Here is a 25,212-nt window from a genome sequence, read left to right as displayed (position 1 = left end):
CCGCTACCGGAGTTCGGCGCGCGGCCGCGGGGACGCGCATTTGGCCCCGCCCTCTGCTCCCCGCCTCTTCTCTCCTCCTCGGTACCCCGGCTCGCGCCCGAGCACGGGGGTGAGGAGAGTGGGGAGCTTGCCGCCTGCCCGCTTGCCTCGCGCTCGCACGCACCGCCTCCGCGCCCCCGGTGTGGGAGGCGCCGCCGCGCTCTCCCGGCCGCTCCTGCCCGGTGGATGGAGGGGCCCGTTCGGATCGCTGCCTCTGCCGCCGCTGCCGCCGCCGAGCTGGGGGATGATCTGGGGGTGGCTCCCGAAGCCGGCTGCCGTGCAGGACGTCTGTGGGCTTAGCCAGCCCCGTTGAAAGGTGCGGGAGTCCCGCGGGGCCCACGGGCTGGAAGCTCAGGGACGGGGTGCGTGTGGGAGACGAAGCCCCAGCCGGGGGCGCTAGGGAGGGGAGTCCGGGTGTGCCAGCGGGTTGAGGTGTCAGCGGGCGGGCTAGTTGACTGATCCTCTGAGGCAGGTGAAGAGCGAGCGGTGTGCGTGCAGTGTTGGGGGTAAGCGCGGGGCACAGCCTCCTCCTCAATTCTCTCTCCCTTCATCCCCCCCTTTTCCCCCTCCCTCCTGTTTCGATCTTCGCGGAGCCCCCGAGAGGGACAGTGATTTATATCTAGGGAGAAGTCGGAGAAATTTCCTCCACAATGTATCTTTCTCTGTCTCCCCACACTCAGTTACTTCCCAGCCGCAGGGAGTGTATTTTTCCTTCTGTGTAAAGCTTTCTGTGGTTTGCATTATCATTTGCTAAATACATTACAGCTCACTATTTATTTCAGTCTGCAGCTTCCAGACCTTTGTGCATGCTTTCTCTTCACATCTAAGAATTTCAGTAATAAATCACCGATGGAGGATAGATTCCCTCACCCTTCCCCCTTATTGTTCTCCTGAACCCCTTCAAATCAGGTGGAAGGCTGGAGAGACTGCTGTTCAGGGTGCCTGCTTTTTGCTTCTCAGGACCACTAAGGGTGGCAGGTGCTTTGTAAAGACAGACATAATAGTGAACTCAATTGGAACTTGGGAGACATCATCAACCAACACTCTTTCTTTACACCTTGAAAAATAAGTTCTGAACTAAAAGGTGACATGACATTTATGTTGCCCAATGAAAATTAAGGAAGCCAGGCCATTTAACTTTTTTTTTTCAAATAACTCTTACTTTATGTCTTAGCTGTTTAACTTTTGATAAATATAATTCATTGCTGTGATAACCTCCAAACTGTCAGCTAATACTCAGTTTACTTAAGAATAGTGTTTGGTAGAGGGTTAAACGTGAATGAAATGAATTCATTCTTACTGAAACTCATTGAAAGCACTAAACTGACAATCATTTGTGGTCAATTTGTGGTTATCTATTTTTAGATATTTCTGGAGAAAGTTCTGCTTTTTTTTATAAGATAGAAAAACTGGAAGATTTCTGGAAATTTTAAATTAACTGCTGTACCAGAGGTATTTTTAGTAACCTGGAGAGGCACAAAATTGCAGTATCTGTTAGGCACATGTTGAAATAAACTGCCTCATATTTTTAGTTACATGAAAAGGATGGACAAAACCTGTTTCATTTTGTCAAGACATATGTCTTTGGTGTGTGTTTGGCAATGTGTAAAGCTGAAACATTTTATATTGTTTAAACTTCATGTAAAAACTTGGTTATAGAAATTGTGCTTTTGTTTAAATAGTTTTCTTCTCACATCTAGGAATTTAGTTTAGTCAACCAGGAAAATCAGTTACTAGAAGTACTATGCTATTGTTTGTCTAGTAACTCACATGGGATTGATGCTTTGATTACTATGGCTTTCATTAACCTCCTTTTCTATGGAAAATGCTTAAACAGCTCCAACTTGAATACTAGAAAGTAGTATACAAACAATCATAAGACTTAGATCATGTTGAGCTAGTATGTGGCTATTGCCTTCTAAGCCCATCTCTGCCTTCACCTTCACTACAGGTGCTTTGACTTGAGGAATTAACAGTCTTTTTTTTTTTTCAGGTCCCCAAGGTGGCTAGGTCTGGACAGGGTATTTAGCAACTTCTGTCATAGGACTTTGCTTCTAAAGGGGCCAAGGAAAACTTGTTAATTTTTCTTTTTCCACCCTGCTCCCTCCCCCAATTTGCTAAGTTTTGCTAAATTTACTTGTGTTTTAATTATACTATGTTGTAGTTTGATTTATTGAAATAAAGATTGAAGCAAAATTTCTCTTCTTAGAAAATGGTTCTTATATATTGACTGAAAAATGGCTACATCAGTGCTCTACTTCTGGGGAAATAATCGCAAGGATTACATACTGTTTCAGTGTCAGAAGACAGCTTGATAGGGATGAGGCACTGAGGAGTGACAGAGTTCAAAAATGTGAAAAATAGATTTCGTTTTAAAAAATAGCCATAAGACATCACCTTTATTAGTGTTCATGCCACATAAAATTAAAGATAAGCAAAACACAATTAAAGTGGAACTAGATTGATAGGAAAGAAAAAAGATCTTAATGGGATTGGGTAGGGATGTTTTTAAGGTCAGCCTACTGAATGCCATATTTTTTCTTTGTGCCTTTTAAAAAGAGAATTTTGTTGGGTTGAATTGATGGAGAATGCTTTGCTGTTTTCACTTAAAGTCTTTGGATTACATTGAGAAATTCCATTTGATGTTTGTTGCTGTGTGCTTTTTTTCAGTTCATTTTCAAGAGAAACGGGAGGGAGGGGAAATAAAGAAGTGGGAAGAGATTTTACTTTATCCTTTTCAGTTAAAATTAAGGAATCATGATATGGGAAATACAGCATGTCAGTTTGAAAATCTTGGATTAAGAAAAAAAAAACTCTCTTCCCCCTTCAAGTTTTCCCTTTATTGTCTGTGGGCTTTCCACCATTGTCAAGCTTAAAACATACAGTATCATTGTCATCTGTCTTCTAAATAATAGTCCTGAGGTGATATTATTAATGTGGCCTTTTAAAATCAAACTAATTATACTTGCCTAAAAGAGCCACATGTGTGTGATTCTAGCTGCCTGGTGCCTTTTGAGAGCCCTGGAGACAAGCTAGTGAATAGAGCTGAAAATTCATTCTGTATTTGATTAAATGGAACAGACTCGCTGCTCCTTACCCCAGCAGGGGCTATGAGATCTCTTGATCCCCGAAGCGGCTCCAAGACCCTGGGAATTCCATTAGCGAGCACCTGAGGAATTTCTGCCCTGCAGTGCCTTTTTTGTATGTGTGTATGTGTGCGTGTGTAGAGAGAACATAGCAGAGTGGTGATGGGCGGGGGAGGAGGCTACATTAGAAGACTCCATATGTTAGCAGATCTAAAATCAAGGCATGACTTAACAGCTTATCTTGTAAGAGAAAAGCCCAACCCACAGGCTGACTTATAGTCAGGACTTTATTAAAAGTGGAGCTATGGTGAACTTTGAAATGAACTTCACTTTAAAGTACAGAAAGTGACTCTTATCTTGTCTGAAGCTAGCACAAGCATATACACGTTTTCAAACGGTAAGTTTTTTGAATGATTTGTTGATAAGTATGTAAAGTTATATTAGCATTTGTTCTTGTTTCTGAATGTTGACGTCTTGAAATGAATTTTGTAGGTGAAAGCAAATCAAGACTATTTCTAGTGAGACAGAGATGGCAATCTCATTTGCTTTGGCATTACTTCAGCTTTTAAAAAAAAGTTATTTTCATATTTCCATTCTATTCCACATACATTGTGATGATAGCATTTTCACTCACTTAATGTACTGATCTTTTTGTTTGATTTGTTAAGAATTTTTGTCACTTGAAGACATTTTCCTAGCATTGCTTCAGGAGATTTTTCAAGCCCTGCTTTGCTATTTTGGTGGGAGGTAAAACTAAATAAATATAACTAATCACCATTTTGGAATACAATGTTCTAAGCAACTATATGGATATGGATAGGAATATTATTTAGAAATTATTAATTCACTTTATTTCTGATATATTTTTTATGTGGGAATCATTTCTGAATTATAACCTAGGCTTCCCAGTTACTGATTTTTATCTTTGGGTAAGAGAGCTAATACTGATTGTGAATTCCACTAGTAGAAGATGCAACCGTATCCTTAAGCCATCTATTTTTGGGCAGGTTTATAGTATGCATGTTTGAAGATTTATTGATTATATCTTGATACCAATAAGATCTCTTCTCTCATTTTCCTTCCCTATCATCTTCTATCAAATTCTACCTGTAGTAAGGCAGGCTTAGTAAAATTAAGAAGTTCTTTTGAATGTTTTAAATTTAACCTCATATTTAGTCCAATGTGTATCATCTACTTATAGTCAAGTGTAAAGGGCTTATTGAAAGAATCAGAGTAAACAGTGGAGTTCAGCATTACATTGATTATATCTTGGGTTCACATTTGTTTTGTTGCTTTACTTGTAAGGTATATTTTGGTGGCCAGAATATAAAAAAAAAGTTCTCCAGAGAATATTTTTTACTTGTAGTAATAACCATCTGAAATATGGGTAGGGGCTTCATTTCTGAGAGTCAGTGTGGTACTTTTAGAACATGATTCTAGGAATTCATTCTGTTTAGTAAATAGGAGGCATAAAGGAAGTTAGCCAGTAGTCTGACACACCTTACTTGAGAAAAAAAAACATGCTACTGAGTTGACTATTTAGGTAATGCTACTATATATTTAATTGGTCCCACTTGAAAGTGCTTAGCTTATTTTATTTTGAAATTACCCAATTGCAAACAAAGAATTTAGAAAATGACATAGCATTTTATTTTTTGCTAGCCCTGACAGTGTGCCATCCTTTTGTGTACTTAACATGTAGTGCTCTGTTGCTCAATTTTATTGTCTTTGAAATATTATAAGATTAGGAGTTTTAAGATGTTGGCAATAATACAGAATTATCTAAATCTATAATCTCAAAAAATTGTTAATTTTTGTTAAAAAATTCTGAATCAAGTGCTATGTTATGAAATATTCTGTGGCATTTTTTTATTAGTATTTTTTGTTAGGTTCCTGTCCAGTGGAAAAAGATCTTTTCTTCCAGAAACAACATAAAATCAGTTCCTATTGGCTATTGTTTCTTTTATAATAATAATAATAATAATAATAATAATAATACTCTTTTACATTTGTTAGTACTTTATAGCTTACAAAATGCTTTTACATAATAGTATCTCATTTGATACTCTCAACAATCCTGTGGAGATGAGGTTTTTCCTTTCTGTTGGCAAATAAAGAAATTGATAATCAGAGAGAAGTGAGGTGATTTACCAAAGGTTCATCCAGCTTCCAGATAGCAGGAGCTAGGATTCTTTTCCAAGTCTTTTGACTTTCAGTCCAATGCTTTTTCCACAGAACCATGCTACTTAAAAAAAAAATTAAGTAATTTAAAAACAGTTATTAATCAACAAACATATGCTGGCTCAAATAAAACCACCTCAGGGCTCACATTCCACAAAATCTTTCCATGTCTTCTAATTCTCAGAGGACAGAATTTGGGAACTAGGCAATAGGAGATGTCAAATGTAGCCTTGTAGAAAGGTACTTTTCTAATGTACCTAATATCCTACTGTTTAATAGACCAGAGTCTATAATCAGAATTATATATTAACAATCTCTGCCTCAGTCATTTGCTTTTCCATCTTAAAATACAAATAAGAAAAACATGATACATAGTAGGGGTTTACTTCTTACAGAAATGTGAACAAACTGAACACATTGGTATTCTTGTTTTTCCACAAAAAAACAATTTTTAGGCTCAAAACACCAAACTTCTATCATAATAATTATTTTTTAGACACTGCCCTTCCTAAAATTTGCTTTAATTAACATAAATATCCTTTAAAAATTTTTGTTCGTATTGAAATTAATGAGTGTGTTGAATTTTGTTGTTATAACTTGAAAAGCTTATGATGAAGCCAAGTCAATTTCTTATTTTGGGTGGATTAGGGAAAAGAAATCCCTCTATTATTATCTTGATCCTTTCCTATTTTCCCCTTTATACAAAATGTTGACATATCTTCTGGTCATGCTATCATTGGAGCATAGATTTAGAGCTAGAAGAGGCCTTAGAATCATTTTGTTCCCATCCAGCCATTTTTACAGATGAAAGAACTGGAGCACAGAGGGGTTTCAGTTTGCTCAAGTCATACTGTAGGGTTGTCTGATTCCAAATACAGCGTTTTCCTATGCTCTGGGAGAATCTCAGATCTGTTGAAATATTAACCTTCTCCCCCCCCCCCCCCCCCCCCACATAATATTTTTTTGAGGTGATAAGGTGGGAGGAGGGTTTTTTAACCTCTACAGGGAGATTTAATAAAGGCATTCAGAAGCTATACATTGTATTTTTAAAAAACTCTTACTTTTTGTCTTAGAATTGATAATAAGTGTTGGTTCCAAGGCAGAAGAATAGTAAGGGCTAGGTTCGTGTTGGTGAACATATGACACATGTGCCAAAGGGTGCTGTTCCCTTCCCCATCTGTACTGTGCCTAAGGACATTTTTCTCCTCACCTACCCCTCTGCCCAGCAGTCCTATGGGAGTATTTCCTCCCTCCCTCCCTCCCTCTCTCCCTCCCCTGCCTGGGATAAGGTGGGGGGCTCAGATGCAGTGTGAGGATTGTGGCTTGGGCACTTCATTTCTAAAAGATTTGCCCAAAGGCCAAGCAATGGGGGTTAAATGACTTGAGGGTGGGGATGTCTCACAGCAAGGAAGTGTCTGAGGTCAAATTTGAACCTGGGACCACCTGTGTCCAGGCCTAGCTCTCTATCCTCTGAGCCACCTAATTGCTTCAAGGTATACATGTTATTAAAACTCTTCTAATTTATGGGTTTTGTAATAGGTAAAGCATTGATTGAGTACTTGCTATGATCCAGACAGGGTGCTAAGGACATAAATACAGAAAAAAAGACTGTCTCTGTCCTCAAGGAACTTGTATTCTGATAGGGGAAGATAACACAAAAAGAGAAGCTGGAAAGGAATAGCAGCAGAGCTTAGAGTAGTTTAGAAAGAAAGTAGAGGCCAAGAAAATAAGGCAAAAAGCATATTTAATAGGACTGGGGCATAGGAAGTGGATATAAAGAAGCTGGCAGGTCATCAGCAAAAGTGGGAGCTCTTATAACCCCAAAGAGAATTCTCTGAGCCATTAAATTTCTTAACCAGATTTCACTGTTGCAGTGTAAGGTAAAGTGAAGAGAGACAAATTTATGGTACTGAACTATTAAAGTAGTATTAGATGTATAGGGATTAAATATGAAAGATAACTCTTATCTACTCGAACTCTTCATAGCATGAGATAATCCTGAATCCAAGGCTGTACAAGGGGAATATAAACTCTAGTAGACTCAACCAATCTGGAAAGCCTTCAAGTCAAGAACCAGCCTAGCTAAATTTGGAGGGGCTCATTACCAGCTGGTAAAATGTTTTTGACTATCGCAACTCAAGAATATATATAGTAGGATATATCTGGGTGTTTCCTTCTGTGTTGGTAGAGGGAATACCCACATTGATGAAATATAGGTCCTTGAAGTATGGTAATTACTGGGATGCAGATTTCAGTTTATAGTATAAGGAACTTTTCAATTGATGAACTGTTCTAGTTAATTTTACAGTCTAAAATAGAGGTTCCCGTTTCTGGATGTGTTCTAGAGCCTAAATGACCTCTATCATGGATATTGCAAAGTGGTTTCTTATATAAGATCCCTCCTAATTGTAGGAGTCTGGGAATCTATGAAATAGACTTATAAAGTGGTTTGGAACCTTAGCACCATTTATAGCATTTTTAAGGGGAAAATGTATTCTGATTTTCAAACAAATAAGTTACAAATTAACTTTAGAGCAAATTCCTTTTGTAAATAGGGGACTATCTTGTTATCCTTTTTCATCTAAGAAATTCTATTAATCCTTTTAGTATTATTCTAACCTAGTAAGTGCTAAGTCTGTTTGGTGTACTCTCACTAAAGGGAGAGTGGAGGAAACAAGAAAGGAAGGTATTTTCTGAAGTATATCAATACAAACTTCTTATCTATTCTGTTTTCAACACAGCTATGAGCTTTCCAGAGCATTCTTTGATATATTGGAACCCTCCCACTTTCATACCCCACCCACCTAACTTATCACACAACTGTATAATACTTGAGTCATTAAAAAAAATCTACTAATTAGGATATAAGTAGACCATATCCCAGTTAACTAGATTTTTTTTTCTTCTGTATTTGACTATTCAGAGAAAGAAGCAAATCACTTAAGTAAAATTGTTTTCAATAAATGAGAGGTTTATCGAACCATTCATTTCTAGTGTACATTGAGGAGAGTATATAGTTAACCCAATGTTTTTTGCCTTTTAATCTAAAGCTTAGTATTTTCCAGTGACAATTGATATTTAGAATGACAAATTGGAGTCACTGTAAATCCTTGAAACAGCAAAGTAGGGTCAAATTATGCTCAGTATTTTATATGGCAGTGTGTTCTCTGTAACCTTGGGTAAGTCACTTAATTATTCTGGGCCTTAATTTTCTTATTTGTCATAAAGGGTTAATAATAACTACCCTGCCTATCTTTGTTTTGTTCTGAGGATAAAACAGTATATTATATGGAAATGCATCAAAAACTATAAAAATCCTACCATTAAACAAAAAAGGGATTAAATATTCCTCCCAATTTAGGTTTTAAATCTGTATATACTTATATGTATCAATCAGTCATATATGTACATATATATATATATGTATATATATATATATGAAAACTCTTCTCACTTGACCTTTTTGATATTATTACTGTCCTTCCCCCTCATCTTGTAGGGTGATGAAGTTCAGAATGGCGTGACACATCATGGGTGACAAAGGGTCTTGACTCCATTAAGAAATAGTGTGGTGGGAAGTTCTCTTTTTTTTTAAGTGAACAATCAGGAACTTAACCAATGAAGTCTGTTGAAACTTATCTAGCATGTTTAACAATTCACCAAACTTAGAATAACAATGATTAGTAGAACAAACATGAGAATAAGGAAAGAGGAAAGGTAAAAAGAATAGATAACTCTGGGAAAATTTGCTGTCACATTATCAGAAGACCACTAATATTTTTACATTTTAAAACTATTCAAAAATTTAAAAACATGTACTAGATATGCCACTATTTGGTATGTATCAAGTTGATATTTGAAGTAGTATGTGTTTGAGAGGTAACAAAAAACTGGAAACAAACTAGATGCCCAATATTTGATGGATGGCTGAACAATTGTATGAATGGCATGGAGTTTTTTTTGTGCATGAAGAATGAAGAAAATAATAAATTCAGAGAAACATGGGAAAATTTGAATGAACTGATGCAGAGTGAAAGGAGCAGAACCAGGAATATACACACAATAACTACAATATTTTAAATAGGGGAAAAACACTAAGTAGATTTCTAAAGTGACCTATTTGTTCCTATACAGAACATCCTGTTTCCCTCTTCTCCTTTTTGCTCAGACCATCTGCTAAGACTGGAATACACTAATGTCTATGTTGTAGAATCCCAAGCTTTCTTCAAAGTTCAGCTTAAGTGCCATTTCCTGTGGAAACCTAGTTGATTCTCAATGGCCATCTATACCCCTCTTCCCAACCCAAATTACTTTGAATGTATTTTGTATTTACTTTCTTTATATCTGGGGTTTTTTCCCCTCTTCCCCACAGGAATAACTTACTGGAGGCCAGGGATGATCTTGTTTTTGACTTTGTATTCCCAGAGCCTGGCCATTTGTTTTTGTTGTTATTTCAGTTTTATGTTGTTCCAGTCATGACTGACTCTTCATGACCCCATTTGGGGTTTTCTTGGCAAAGATACTGGAGTGATTTGCTATTTCCTTCTCTTTCTTTTACTGATGAGGCAAGCAGTGTTAGTGATTTTCCCAGGGTGTCATAGCTAGTAAGTGTCTTAGGCTGCATTTGAACTCATTTTCTGACTTGAGGACCAGCACTCTATCCTCCTTCCTGCACTTCTAGCAAGAACTTAATAAATTATTTTTTAATAAACTCAGTTGAACTGTAGTGAGCAATCATGGTTCCAGAGATCAAATAAAGTTTACTTCCCTTTTGCTACAGAGGTGATAGACTATGGGTATGAAATATATTTCTGGTCAGCAGTGCCCACTATATTGGCTTGTCTGTTTAGTTCTTTGTTACAAAATGGGCTCTTGTGGATGGGGAGTTGAAAAAGTAAAAGAGCAGTGACTATGCTTTAAAAATAAAAGGTAACAGTAAAACTAAGAACTATACATTATGGCACAGTATCTGGATTTGGAATTTAGTGGCATCATTGATTTGAAGTCAAACTACCAGGGATTGAATTCTAGCTTTGACCCCTGCTCTATCATTTAAATTCTTTGAGTCTTGAGTTTTTATCAATCATATAATGAAAGTAATAATAACTTCACTACAGGCAAGATTTCATAGTGCTTTAAAGAGCTGGCCTTAAAGTTCTGAAGACCTTAGTTGAAATCCTGCCCTCATACATATTGGCTGTGTGACTCTTGGCAGTTTGCTTAATCTCTCAATGTCCAGGCACTGTTTAGAAAGGGTACTAAGCTGCATTAGAAAAGAGAGTTCTTCTGGAGTTCTCTATAGTGATAAAAAATCACAAATCTAGCTTTAAAAATGCAGGATTATTGCAAGAAAAGCATATTGTAAACTGTAAAACATAAAACTGTTGTCATTCATGGTTTTTTGGGTTGCTTAAATATTAAAAGTATGTCCTGGTCTACCTTTTGCCAAGAAACTTACTGAGCTTTGTTCTCTGTGTATAGTAACAGAATGCAAGCAATTAGTATTTGTTTCTGTACTATAATTTGATGTCTATTTGTAGGTAATTGCATACACTACCTACTTGGAGGCAAAATTGGCAAAGGAAATGATTAATGGATAAAGTGCTATTTTTATCAGGCTATGAAACTGTTGTGACATCAGAACTTGGCAGTTTATTTTACTTTAGTAAAAAGAAAAATGGCATCACAAGCTGCGGGTGAGGTATTAATTCTTTTCTCTCATTTATTTTGGCTTATTTTCATGGTCTTGGCCCCTTGGGCATACGTTGTACAATAAACTAACATCACAGTTGATAACAAGCAAGATTTTGGGAGGGGGAGTGAGAATAGTTTAAATTGGTTTTCATTTGAACTACAAACTGCTAACTAGCCAATATTTTTAGTACTTAAACTGTTACCCATTCTGAACCCTTCAGATATCCAGATCTAGTTTGAATACATGGAGAAAATACATGTTTAGTATATAATTTAATATAAACTATTTTATCACAGCTTGAGGTTTCATTGAATTATTCTATAACAAATAACTATAGATAGAAAAAGCCAGGTAATTGACTCATAATATAGTTAGTTATTCCTTACTGTTAGACTCATAGAAAAGGATTACTGTACTAATATCACCATAGTTATCTGTGAGGAATGATTATCTGTAGAAAAACTGAAGTTCTGGGGAGAAGGTGCTATATAGAAAGTGTTAATAGGTGCTTATTTTTTATTTTAGACTGAGTCTAAAATATCCTCAACTCTATTTTCTTATTTATATGTGTACTTTTCTCTATTTTAGTGGAATCTCTTAAGCTGAATGACAAACCTGTCAGCCAAAAATGAAGAAATAGATTGTTTTTATTGTCCTAGTAGCATGAACTAGCATGAAGAATATATAATGAATATATTTAAATACCTGGTAGGGAAAAGAGGTATCCTGCTTAATAAGCATTTTTCTCTATTTTTATGAGAAGCAATATGCTATATAGTGCAGTGATGGTGAACCTATGGCACAGGTGCCAAAGATGGCACACAGAGCACTCCTGTGGGCATGTGAGCTGCCATTGGTGCAGGCCCCCCCAACATCCAGTTCCTTACTAGAAAGGCAGAGGGACTTGGGTGGAGCTGCTCCACTCCCACTCTCCACTGTGCCTGACATTTTTTCACATCCTCTGCCTAGTGGGAGTACATGGGGTAAGGTGGGCGACTCACAGGCAGCAGAATTGGAGGGGGGCAGCAGAGTGCTCAGTTACTTCCTTCCCCTCTTCACCTGCACTGAGGACATTTTTTCACTTTATCCACCCCTCCACCCAACAGCTCAATGGGAATGCTTCTTCCCTCCCTGTCTGGGGAAAGGGGGGACAAGGGGGTAAGGTGTGGGAGTGTGACATGGCACTCAGTCTCTGAAAGGTTCACCATCAGTGCTATAGTGGGTAAAAGAAGATATGGATTCAGTCTTCCCTCTGAGACACATTGGCTGTTTCAACATGAACAAGTTACTTAACCTCTCAGTTGTCTAGGGAGTATATAGTGGTCTATAAAATTATACGTTGGAGAGAAGGTTCCGACCTGCATAATATGAATTTCCTCACTTTGTAATTCTGAATACCAGTGAAATCACAAATCTTGGCCCAATTTAATATATAAAATAAATTTAAATTTTCTGTAGCATAAAATTGTGGATTTAAGCATAGATTAAAATGATTGAAAATATTAAATATAAATATTTTTCCATGATTTTTCCTTTTAAGATAAGTAATGACACTTTTTATAAATGTGATCTAAATGATAGATTCTGTTGTTATAATATTGAGTTGATTTTTTGCCCAAGATTTAGTGAACATACTACTCAACATCTTCTATTGGAGGAAATTATTTCAAATTTATTTCTTTTGACTCCTAAATGATTTTCACATTTGCTTATAGCCTTAGGATTCCCTAATGTTTTTTGGCACATTTTTCAGAACAAGGATATCATTATAGCATTGAAAATATATAGCTACTTAGGAATAATAACATTTAAACTTTGCTCAAAATGGGGCTTGAAAGCTTTTTTCAATTACGTGCAATCTGAGAAAAATATAGATTTTTCTATAAATTTATTTTTATGTAGTGTTTGTGGCAAACTAAATTTAAAATCTATAATACTGCTATCTTTTTTTCTCTGTTAATGATGTAGTGTGTCTTCTGTACCAGAGGAGACTACTTCAAGATATGGAAGAAATTGAGATTTTAAAAAATCTATTGTAATTGCTTGGATGCAAATTCTTGGCCAAATCTTACTGCTTAATTTTCTCCTTTCTGCAATAGATAGGTATTTAGGGTTTAAATGTTAAACGTAACTGTTTACCTAACTTAAAAGTTAAAATGGAAGGTATAGTGGCATGATTTTAGCAGCTTAAGTTGATGATACCCTATAGTAGGGATAGTGAACCTTTTAGAGGGGCAGGTGATATGAGAAATGTCCTCAGGTGTGAGTAGAGAGGGGGAAGGGAGCAGCTCGACCTTGCATCCCTCTGACTTTCTAGTAATGAACTCTACTGAACTCTGTGCTGGGGTGACAGAATGTGTATCCACAGAGAGTGTTCTGAGTGCCCCCTCTGGCATGCATGCAATAGGTTCACCACCATGCCCCTATGGTATGGATTTTTGGTCATTGATCTTAAATTCAATGAACATTTAAGATCCTAAAATTATTCCACTTAGCAAAGTGAAAGATTATAACTATTTGCAAGAAATCGGTGATTTTTCAGAGTTATCATTTTTATTGAGCAGATTTTAAATGAAGACAAAATATTATAAAAAATGAAGTTTGTTACCTTTCTTTAGTATGTTGGAGAGCAGGGTAATTCTGTAATGGGAACAGAGACCAGCTCCCAGCAAGAGGTGTGAGGCTGTTTATTTTCACTTTGGAAATGTATATAGACAAAAGGAAAACTCTGGCCTTGCTTAACCTAAGCAAGTCATTACTTATCTTGGATCTGGCAAGCAATTTGATTAAGGTTGACAGAGCTCATATAATATCAGGATCTGTTCTTCTATAAGCTTAAAAAAATGAAGGAAAAAAGAAAAAATGAACACTGCCTATTACTGCCCATTTACTGTGGTAAAAAGTATAAACAAAGATTAAAATACCTGAACTATCTTACATATGATAGTTTCATACTGTAGTGAATGTCAATTTTTTTGTATTGTAATTTTAAACTTAAATAACTAAGGGACTTTAGAGTATTAGTTAAAATTCCTGGCTTTATAACTTATTTAATTTGGCTTTTTAAATAGCTAAATTATTTAATTACATTTCTGAAGATCCTATTTCTTGTCTTTAAACATCTTTCATGGTATTCTATTGAAGTCATAAATTCCCTGAGTTTATTTTACATATAAGGAATTTTCCTTTCACCACAATTCTTGAATAAAATAAAAATTCATTTTAAAGTGATTTGTGGGGGTCATTTTCTAAATTTATGCTCTTCATCAATAAGATAAGAAAATTATTTTGACAAGCAACAGAATATTATACTATTAGTACTGAACGATGGTAGTGCTGACCACTTTGCAAATCAAGGTAACTCAGTTGCTTGTTTTGTTCTGCTATTAACATATATGATGTTATGCCATATTTTTCACTGCACTGGAGTGAGCCCAATTAAAGACATTTTGTAGGGATTTTTAGCTAAATCAGTACCCTACTTGGAAGGTATTGTGGAATTGTTAGACACTTTATTTTATGATAATACAGACTTTCTAGATTACTAAATTGATAAAGCTGGGGATCAACAAGTTTTATATCAGTTAAAGCTTAGACTTAGGGGATTCTCAAGCTTAGTCATATGTTAAGTAAATGCACTGATTGGCGAAGTATGAGATTACAACTCAGTTCTATTAGACCCAGAAATTTTTACAAGAGAAAATTCTAGCAGCTGCAAGTAATGAGAATGAACAGAATTATAGCACTCTTAAGGTTGGGGTCCATGAAGGAAAATGAAAAACTAGGTAACTTTTCTAATTCCTACTGATTTTAATCTTGGACTTTTTTTATCTTAAAATTTTATCTCGGTCTTTTGTAGTATTTACTATATAAAAATGTAGCTCTACCTTTATGATGGAAAAAATAATAATTTAGACTAATTTTTATTTAACTGGATAGTTTAATTGCTATTACTAGTTAATTTAAAAAGAAATAGCACAGTGCCTGTCACATGAGTGCTCAATAGAATTCCAGTTGATTTAAGTGAATATATATCAGAATGTAAATAGAATCTTTTTCAGGGGACCAGGAAAATAGGTATTTCTTTGGACAGAAACTTGGTGTGTTATTTAGAGGAGAATGTATGGATGAATTAATATGTATAGTGTTTTTCAAATCTTAAAAGCCCTATACAAATTAGTATTCTTCCTTTTAAAGTATGAGACCTTGATTGCCATCAAAAGAGATTAGGTCTCTGGACTAAGGATTTATCTGTCAAAATAGGGGGGAAAAGCTAACCTTCCTCAATAGTTCAGGGTTACTTGTCCTTTTCAGAGTTCTTATATTTTACAAGCTCCTAACTGCTTTATGACTTAAGACAGCGCTAGATTAGATTGTTGTAAACTTGGGTTGCAGGTGTGGGGTTTAATGGTTTGTATTTTCCTGTAGGGATCATAGGGAGAAAGGATCACTACAAGTTTGAACAGAATGAGTTAAGACTGATAAACTGGTTTTTAAAGGACCTTTACTCCACATTTTTGCAGTTATTAAAAGCTTGCTATGAGATGATAAAAATACATGATGATTTTTCAAGTTTTGAATTAAGGTCATTGTTTTTGATAGCTTTTTAATATGTAGAATAATTAAGGCAAGTAAATATTTGTTTACATTCTAGCAATAATAGAATTTGTTCAGTGATGGTGTTCTCATTTTTCAAAACTGTAGTTTGTATCTGTCTTTAAATAATAGGAAATAAATGGTGTATATGACCATGTACCTAATGTGTTGACAGTGTGAAATATCCAAGGCAGTTAGATAGGGGATTCGTCTTAACTTTTGAACTGCACTCTGCTCATAGAAAAGACAGCAATAGGTAGTGGGAAAACCACTATTTTACTATTGACATAAACTTCGCGGAAGTCACCTCGGTTTTCCTCATTTTTAAAGTGAAAGATTAGGCGACCTTTTGACTCTAGATGTCTTTGGAGTCAGATATTTTAATAGCAACATTTTCTCTTTGTTTAATGATTTTTCCCCTTGTGTTTTTCATCATTTAGCATCTAACAAGAATTTTGCTCATTTAGATGAATTGATAATGAAAATGAGGCCCTGTAAGAAGCATTAAGGTAGTTGTAGGTAAGTTTTATGTAAATTAAACCAACTTTGGCACTGTGGCTAATTAAGAATTGATACTATTGGTCTAAAGTCCTCAAGATTATCTTTTGGTTATTTTAATGGTTAATTTAAAATGCTGCTGCTAATTTTTTTAGTGTAAAAATTATTCCATTAGAGAAATAAGACATTTTGGGAAACTATATTATCTTTTAAGTCTTTCATTCCATTTTAGTTCATTGAAATATAATAGCTTATCCAAAGACATCCTACTCTTGTTAGACTTCAAATATACTTTCCATAAATGCTAAACATATTCCTCCAGTGTCATTTATAAACTAGGAGAATTTGGCTTAATATTTATTTTATTCAAATATGCTTTACATATCTAGAAGAATAATACGCGTAGCAAAAGAAAATTTTGTAATTGTGTTGAATGGCAAATCACCATTGCACTTATGGCTGTAATATCAGTAGCATTTACTATGTTATCAACATTCTGTAAAAGAGGCATTATATTGAGGAAAGCTAGGTGGTTCAGGAGGGCCAGGCCTGTCTAGGGCCCAGATCAAGCAGTTCTCTCTCTTATTTTCCCTGTTTGTAAAAAGGCCACCAATAAATACTTATATGGCTTCCCTTATAAGTGATTGTAAGGAAAATGCTTTATTAGATATTATAAGGTCTCAAAAAGGTATGCTATCTTTATAATTATTACTGCCTTGAATTGCATAATGTTTAATGAATATTTTTGTGACAAGTTTAGTAACCGGGAAAGGGCTTTATTTTCCATTAAAAAATTTCTCCATGGGGGCAGCTGAGTAGCTTGGTGGATTGAGAGCCAGGCCTAGAGACGGGAGGTCCTAGGTTCAAATCTGGCCTCAGACACTTCCCAGCTGTGTGACCCTGGGCAAGTCACTTGACCCCCATTGCCTAGCCCTTACCACTCTTCTGCCTTGGAGCCAATACACAGTATTGACTCTAAGATGGAAGGTTTATCTGTATTTGTCACTGTTGCAGCATAACCTATAATGCCTTTGTAAATTAGAGGGGGAGTGCAAGGCTTTTATTTGGGGAAGGTGGGACCAAGAAGTGTTGTTAGTACTATATTGAATGATTATATTCATTATTTTTTGTCTTTGGTAAATGTAGGTTAGTGTTGATGTCTTTTGATTTCCTTTTTAACATTTTTCTATTCACAGTACAACATGCTAGCCATCATGATGTAGTAAGATAAGATCTCTTGGTTTTGAGGCCAACATATAAAAATAAAAACTTTAAAAAAACCTTTAGCCAATCATAACATAATTTATAATCCAGTAAAACAACACTGAAAAGCAACTTAATTTCTTGGTAACACAGTGACTGAGTAAGTCAACTACTAACTATGTGGCAACTCTGTTTTACACCAGGCATCTTCATGTATCCTCAGTTTTAAAGAGTACTATCCCAGTAATATGAAATAGAACAATCTACCATCTGCATAGTGGACAAAAATACCATAATCTTCATTTTGCATCATAGTGATCCACCAAAAAAAGAGCAGTGAGACTGTTGGGAAGAGTGTCTGTCATGAACACCTAGAGAGAAAATAGTATAAAGAAGAGTTTGATAGATTGTGTCAGAGGGTGCAGAAAGGTAAAAAATGATGAGGATTTAAAAACAAATCATTAGTAACTTTGGAATGAGCATTTTCAGTTGAATGATAAGGTAAGAGGTCAGACTATAGAGATTTAAGAAGAGAGAGAAAAGAAAGTGGAGGCATCGATGTATTGCAGATACCATTCTCAGGGAATTTAGCTACAAAAAAGGAGGGGGGGGAGAGAGAGAGAGAGGATGATAGCTAGCAGAGACATACAAATCAAATGGGGGATTTTTGAGCATGAAGGAGACATGGGCATGTTCGTAGGCAGTAAGAGAGTGACCAGTAAACTGAGGATAAATGAGAGGATGATGGAGGACAGCAAGTTCAGGGGAGGAAAGGATAGAGTACGGGAATAAGCACTGACTTTGTGCCAGGTACTGTGTCAAGCACTTTACAAATATTATTTCATTTAATCCTTATAACAATTATTTGAAGGAGGTGCTGTTATCATTCCCATTTTACAGTTGAAGAAACCGATAAACAAGAAAAATGACTCCTCCAGACTTGCAGAGCTAGTAAGTGTTTGAGATCACATTTGAATTGAGGTCTTTCTCACTTAAGGCCCATTCTCTGGGCCACCTAGGTCCCTGAATATATCCAGATAAAAAAGGCAATTTCTTGGAAAAGAATAGATGGAATTGTGGTGCTTTTGCACACAGAGGAGTTTGCCTTAGCAAGGAGAATGGTTCTCTCATGCACTCAACATTTCAACCAGACTTGCCTACTTATTGTTCCCTAAACATGACATTCCAGCTTCCTCCTGATTTTATTCCTTTGCAGGCTGGTCTATGCCTGGACCATTCTACCCCTCTCTTTACTCCTTGGAAGCTGATGTTCATTCAGGCACAGCTCAAACTCTGTGCCCTACAAAAAAGTCTTTTCCTGATTCTCCTAGTTGTTAATGTCTGCTCTGCTCCCTAACATTGCATTGAATTTATTATGTATATTTACATTTACTTATCTGTGTGTGTTGTTTTCCCTGTGGAGATAATTAGTTGCTTGAGGGCAGGAACTATTTTTGCCCCTTTTTGTATCTCCAGTGCCTAGCTTATAACATCCATTTACTAAATGCTTGTTAATTTGAACTAAGCTTTACTGAAAACCTAACAAGTTTTAGAAAATCTTTTTATTTCCCATTGCACTATACTTCAGTTTATGCAAATCTTGAAAAGTTGTACTTGGAGAATTTAACATTTAAAAGAACTTTATCCAGAATTGCAAACCCTCAATTCTCTTTGTTTGCAAATAATTCGCTCCTGAACTTTGAAGTTTTAGTGTTTAGCTGCTTAATACATGTTTATTGACTGATAGCATTTAAAGTCTGGCAAAAAGTGGTTCCAAACTATCTTTCCATATTGGCATGTGATACACCTTATGTTCAAGAGTGGAATATTACAAATTAAATCGGCATTAAGGCACAAATAAATATATTTCTTTATAGATATTAGAAAATTATTGTCAGTGGTTAAAATTCCTTTCTCTCAATAAACAGCACAAATGGAATTTTTGGAAGTTGTGAATTACTTGTCTTACTGATAGACTGAGTAACTGCTTAGGTCCATAAAGGGAGTATAACTTACATATTAGAAATGCCATCTTAGGATACTTTTATTTTTCTATCCTTAATTGGAATTTCAATCAATATCCACATTATAGGAAAGTGGTGGTATGGTTATTCTGGTAGTACTTGCTCAAAGCTAAACTTTTTTTTCTTTTTTTTTTTTTTTGAGCCTGGATCTCTCATCTCTCCCAGGCTGGTAATTACAATGTCCATACACAGTTCTGATCCCAGTAGTGATTGGCACAGGATCTTGAACCTGCTCTTCTTCCAAGTCAGGCCAGTTCCTTCTCTTTAGGAAACTTAGTGACACCCTTTACTCCCAGGGATATCTTATATTAGTGCAGGACTCAGTGTAGATGATTGATTAGTCTAACCTTCTGCAGTTCAGAACTAAAGTTGTCCCCCCTGAAATCTGTTTCTGGAAGCAAGGATTATAGTCTTGTGCCATCATGCCTGGTAGGTAAATTTATTTCATACCTATATTTTTCTTTTCTTTTAAAAATTATTATTTTAGCATTTTTTCTTCATAAATTTTGAACTCCAAATTCTCTCCCTCCCAGTCTTCCCCACTCACTGAGAAGACAAGCAAAATGATATCAGTTTTACATGTGAAATCATGCAAAATGTATATCCCTATATTAGCCATATTACAAAAATAAAATAATAAAAAAGTGAAAAATTATACTTCAATTTGGATTCAGTTCATTAGTTGTCTCTTTGGAGGTGGATAGCATTTTTTCATCATGTGTCCTTTGGAATTGGTCTTCATTGTTGGTCATCATTACAATATTGCTGTTAATCTACACAATTGTCTCCCTGTTCTTCATCGTGCTTCAGTTCATATAGATCTTCTCATGTTTTTTTCTGAAACCACTCCCCTTCTCATTTCTTATAGCAAGTACTCCATCACAATCATATGCCACAATTTGTTAATGTGAGATATTTGTCCAGTGATTCTGAGTTAAGCTGAATGATATAAATCCTATCATTTCTTGCAATGAAAGAAGGAAGTTGAAGCATAAATGAAAGAAAGCTTCATTGGCACTCCTTAGAAAGGCAAAGAATAGGTTTTATTGTATACCATAGAGCTACAAAAAATATTTCATTAAATATAGGTTTATCATGACAAATATTTGCAAAAAGACCCCCATGCATAATTGAAGCTTTTGTACCAACAGAGTTGCCGAGGACAAAATGGTAGAGAAATTTTGTAAAGAACTTGACAAGATTTTCACAGGCAAATCAGTGACTTAAAGAAAAGGTAAGAATGAAGAGAAATATGTGTAAAAAGTCTGATTCAGGAGGATGAGAAGCCAAGAAATATGAGGCCTCAAACCCTTATAGATTATGCAGAATTCTCAGGCCACTATCTCCTGAATAATTTTTTCTGGGTTATATATGTATTATCATACAAAATAGTTCCATATTGTTTATTTTTGTAAGATAATTATCATATAAAACCAAAACCTCTAAGTAAAAACCCAAATAAAGTAAACAATCATATACTTTGATCTGCATTCTGACTCCAACAGGGACAATTTCTTTAAAAAAAAAAAAGGAGTTGGTAGTTGCTAGTATAGCAAACCCCAAATGACACCCCAAGAATGAAATTAATTATCTTTGATGAATAGACAGGAGGAAGACTTCATATGTAAGTGGAAGTTATCCCTGAGGCAGCTTTCTTTGCATATGGAGAGTATCAACTCATCAGAGCTCAAATCAGAATTTATAGTAAATAAGAAGTAATGAGAAAAATTAGGCCATACATTTAAGAAGCTTTAATTTTGAATTGTCTAACAAGCTATTGAAATAAAAGATGGGAAATGAACAATTGACATGACATTGATGCCTACTATACTAACTTCATCTACAAGTTAAACCAATGTAAATTGCTGACTGTAACTGGGAGACCAAAACAACCCAGAAAGCGTCTTACTAAAAAAATCCTTTGACTTACTTGCATAATGGTGGGAGAGATGATTGCCAAAGATAACTTTGGGTTAGAATATAAGCTTGTCCATAAAATCTTGTGAAGAATAAGGAACAGTTATGAGCAGTATCATTTTATAAAATGGAACCAGGAAAAGGTGAAAATCAGTCTAAATAAAGCTTGGCAAGTGAAGTCCTCATACATGAGCAGTGCCTGGCATATAGTAAGCACTTAAATATCCTTTGAGTAACTGACTTGGACTGTTGGACATCATAGTCCCCAAGTCATTTCTAGAGGGAAAAAGAATGGCATTAAAGAGAACAAATATGGGAACAATTAAGAGGAGATGAGTTATATTTTGGGGATAATAAAATTGGAAGGATGCTGAGAAATTGCATTGTTTCTGAGGTAATGGAAGGATACCAACTGCATGGAGGAAAAAAAAACACCTCAGATCTTATTGATACCAAAAAACGGTGACTAAGAAAACAGGTATGAACTTTAATGTTTACTCGAAGATTTATACAAAATCTTTGTATAAGGGTCAACAGTGCACAAATTGAGGGCATCTTTAATGAGGATATTGACAAAAATTAGACTTCTACAAATGATATTGAATAGTGGATCACATCTGTACTATATCACATTTGACTGAAGGATTTAAAGATTCCATTGTGCTTACTGTTGATGATGATAAAGCATTTGGCTAAATAGAACAATATACCACCTCATAAGCTCTTTTACAAAAATATATTTTTTGTTTACATATCAAGATCATTCAAAATTCCTTGGAATATGTTATAATAGAAATAACCCTGTTCTGTGACAATATGATGAAAGACATTAGATGAGTTATAAAAAAGGATGGTGTATGCTTGCCAAACATATTCATCACTGTAATGGAGAAGATCCAGCACAGAGTCCAGGTTGAGTACAGAACCTTTGAATGGGGCATCTTTTAGATGTATCTGTTGATAGCATAAAGCCCCAAGACATTGTAGAATCTCCTGGAAGAGATCTGTTATCACTCAAAGGAGTTTGGACTATTCACCTGCACAACAAAGAACAAATGAATGAAGAATGTTTATTACTCAGATTTCAACTTTCATCACTCTATAGAACTTATCTAGGACTATGAATATCTGAGATAGACAATACAGATGGGTGGTAAGGGATCAGAAAAAAGAGGAAAGGCTTTAAAGAAATTGCAAAATACTTTTACTGATCCCTAACTTTCCATAACAAAGTCTTATCTTTTTATACAAATATATTACTCATTTTCCTCTATAGTAGTGAGATCTGCAATATCAGTGCCTCTGAAGAACTAAAGATGGTGGGTATAAGCAGACCATAACATATAAGTAAAAAATAATTAAAAAAAAAAGAACAGGAATAAATGATATCATCAAAGAATTATTTGATAGAAAGAGATGAGCTGATTGGTGATATGGTGATGGTGATGGGTGGCAGGTGAATGGTTCTAGTATTCTGTCAGTACCTACACAATGTTAGGAGAAAGTGAAGGATGTTTCTAATAAATTGATTGAACCCTTTGGAGAACTTTTGGGAGAGCATGGGTGAATCATACATGATGGTCAGAAATGGCTGGGTTGTAATTTGCATTATTGGAGATAACTTCCAAATTGATGAACTCATGGATCCATTTGAGTGTTATATTAAAATGAAAACAGAGAAAGGAGGAAGAACTTTACTATTTAGAAGAAAAAGATTATACATACTTATGATTAAAAGAGTAATAATTATAGCTAATATTTATAAAGCAGTTGAAAGTTCACAGAGTGTTTTATATGTTATCTCATTTGATCCTCACAAAAGTAGTTGTAAAATACAAATATCCATTCCACATTGTAACTTTTCCCATTGTGGTTTCAATAAATCATGGTTTAGCATAAGAAATTAAGTAGGAATTTTGGGGGAGTTTTTAGGAAGCCACAGACAATATGTGAAGACCAGCAGATGATATGGAAAAAGTTCAGGAATTCAGAAATACATAAAATTTATATGTCATTGTGAACATATTTATCTTTTAATACCAAATAGGCACGATTTATTTTCTAAAGTTAAAATAAGTAAAAAGTTTATGAAAAAGCAAATACCAACAGATGACCCACATAGGTAGAAATGTTTACATTGACCTACATGTAGTCTGTGACCAAATATTTAACCCAATTTTACAATAAGCTATCATAAACAACTCATAAAAGGAAGAAAAAATTCAGACCTCTTCCCTGGTATGAAGGAAGGGCCAAAAGTTTTGTGCAGATCTTCCAGGTTGTGGTGCTATGCATCTAACCCCCATGATGTGGAAGGAATATTAGCCTCATTTAACATAGGAGGAAACAGAGAGAGTAAATGACTTGTCCAGGGTAAAAAAGTAATTGTCTCTAAGGTAGAATTTGAACTTAGGTCTTCCTGACTCTAAGCCCAAATACTACTTTGCCACTTAGCTACCTCAGTATCAGATTAAGATAATATTTTCAGATAAGTTGGTTTAATCTTTTATAACTTTTAAATTTTGGTAGTCTCTTCTCAGGCTGGTCTTTGCCTTACAGTAAGACTTATAGAACAGGAAGCAAATTTTCTGGGATGGTAAATGTGGTTTTATACCAAATTTGAGTGATATTTTGCCTGGTAAAGGACAAGGAAAAAAAAGAAAATCTGGCTCATGTTAAGTTTAAAGATAATTATTATAATTGTATGTATGAAGAGCCTAAGACTGAGAAGAGAATGAACATTTTCAGGGTCACACATTGAGTTTTAGATCTTGGCTTTAAAGCCCAGTTCCTCTAACTTCAAATCTTAACCTTTTCTCATTGTGCTTCATGGCCTGCCAGCATGCTTTACTGGAAAGACTTGCATTAGATTTGGGGTCAGGATAGCTACAGTCCAATGTTTGGTTATATAGTTACCAGGTTATGACTTTGAGCCCAAGTTTTTTCATCTATATCATAGAGATATTCTTTGCACGTTTGGTGGTAAATATCCCATTTTATTAAGGGGTCATTGAGAATAGGAACCAAGACACAGTAAGTTTGTGAGGATGACTCAGTAAATCATTGGTAGAATTGAAAAAAATATAGGAATATTTCTCATCCCTTTTTTCCCCTTTTTCTTTTCTGTTAACTTGGTCAGGAGGGAGTACAATATAATTGTTACTTTCTTGAATTTGAAACTAATAATCCTTGCTTATGCTTACTTTCAGTGTTTTTAAAACAAAAATATTTTTAATTATTTTAATTTAATTTAAATTTTTTAAAATTAATTAATTTAGAATATTTTTCCGTAGTTACATGAATTATGTTCTTTCCCTCCTTTCCCCTCTCCTCCCTCCTGTAGCCAATGAGCAGTTCCACTGGGTTTTACATGTGTACTTGATCAAAACCTATTTCCATATTATTGATATTTGCACCAGGGTGATTGTTTAGAGTCTGCATCCCCAATCATATTCCCGTCGAACCAAGTGATCAAGCAGTTGTTTTTCTTTTGTGTTTTTACTCCTACAGTTCTTTCTCTGAATGTGGATAGTGTTCTTTCTCATAAGTCCCTCAGAATTGTTCTGGATTATTGCATTGCTGCCAGTTGAGAAGTCCATTACATTCAGTTGTACCACAGTGTACCTGGTCCTGCTCCTTTTAATCTGTATTAATTCCTGGAGGTCATTTCAGTTCATATGGAATTTCTCCAGTTTATTATTCCTTTGAGCACATTAGTATTCCATCACCAACATACCACAGTTTGTTCAGCCATTCCCCAATTCATGGACCCCCCCCATTTTCCAGTTTTACCAGAATAAAATAAAGGAAAAAAATCAAAAATAAATACATAAATAAAATACTGTTCAGCAATAACTATTCAATTATAATGAGTCTGTTATATTTGTAGGTATATTTTAATTTAGAGTATACCAGACAACTTTTTATACATACATACATACATGTCTTTGCTTTTAAGAGATGGCACTTGTAT

General features: G+C 35.3%; 1 protein-coding gene across 5 annotated transcripts in view; it reads left to right on the top strand.

The window, feature by feature from the left end:
- The first annotated feature begins 217 nt into the window (after positions 1 to 217).
- The window catches only part of CDON (cell adhesion associated, oncogene regulated), a 98,386-nt gene continuing 73,391 nt past the window's right edge, over positions 218 to 25,212 (top strand). The window contains exons 1-3 of one of the 5 annotated variants that reach the window (XM_056794575.1): positions 221 to 355; positions 16,065 to 16,116; positions 20,474 to 20,556. The gene's annotated coding sequence lies outside the window, so the exon portion shown is untranslated. Of the gene's footprint in view, positions 356 to 457; positions 546 to 2,749; positions 3,523 to 16,064; positions 16,117 to 19,806; positions 20,557 to 25,212 lie in introns of those variants that run through there. The other 4 variants (XM_007495090.3, XM_016433969.2, XM_016433968.2 and 1 more) reach the window with 4 other exon arrangements.

This window comes from Monodelphis domestica, chromosome 4 (genome assembly GCF_027887165.1).
Source record: "Monodelphis domestica isolate mMonDom1 chromosome 4, mMonDom1.pri, whole genome shotgun sequence".
In the NCBI taxonomy this organism is placed as follows: Eukaryota; Metazoa; Chordata; class Mammalia; order Didelphimorphia; family Didelphidae; genus Monodelphis; species Monodelphis domestica.
Note: the sequence above shows the minus strand (reverse complement) of the source record. Positions and strands in the feature narration are given on the sequence as shown.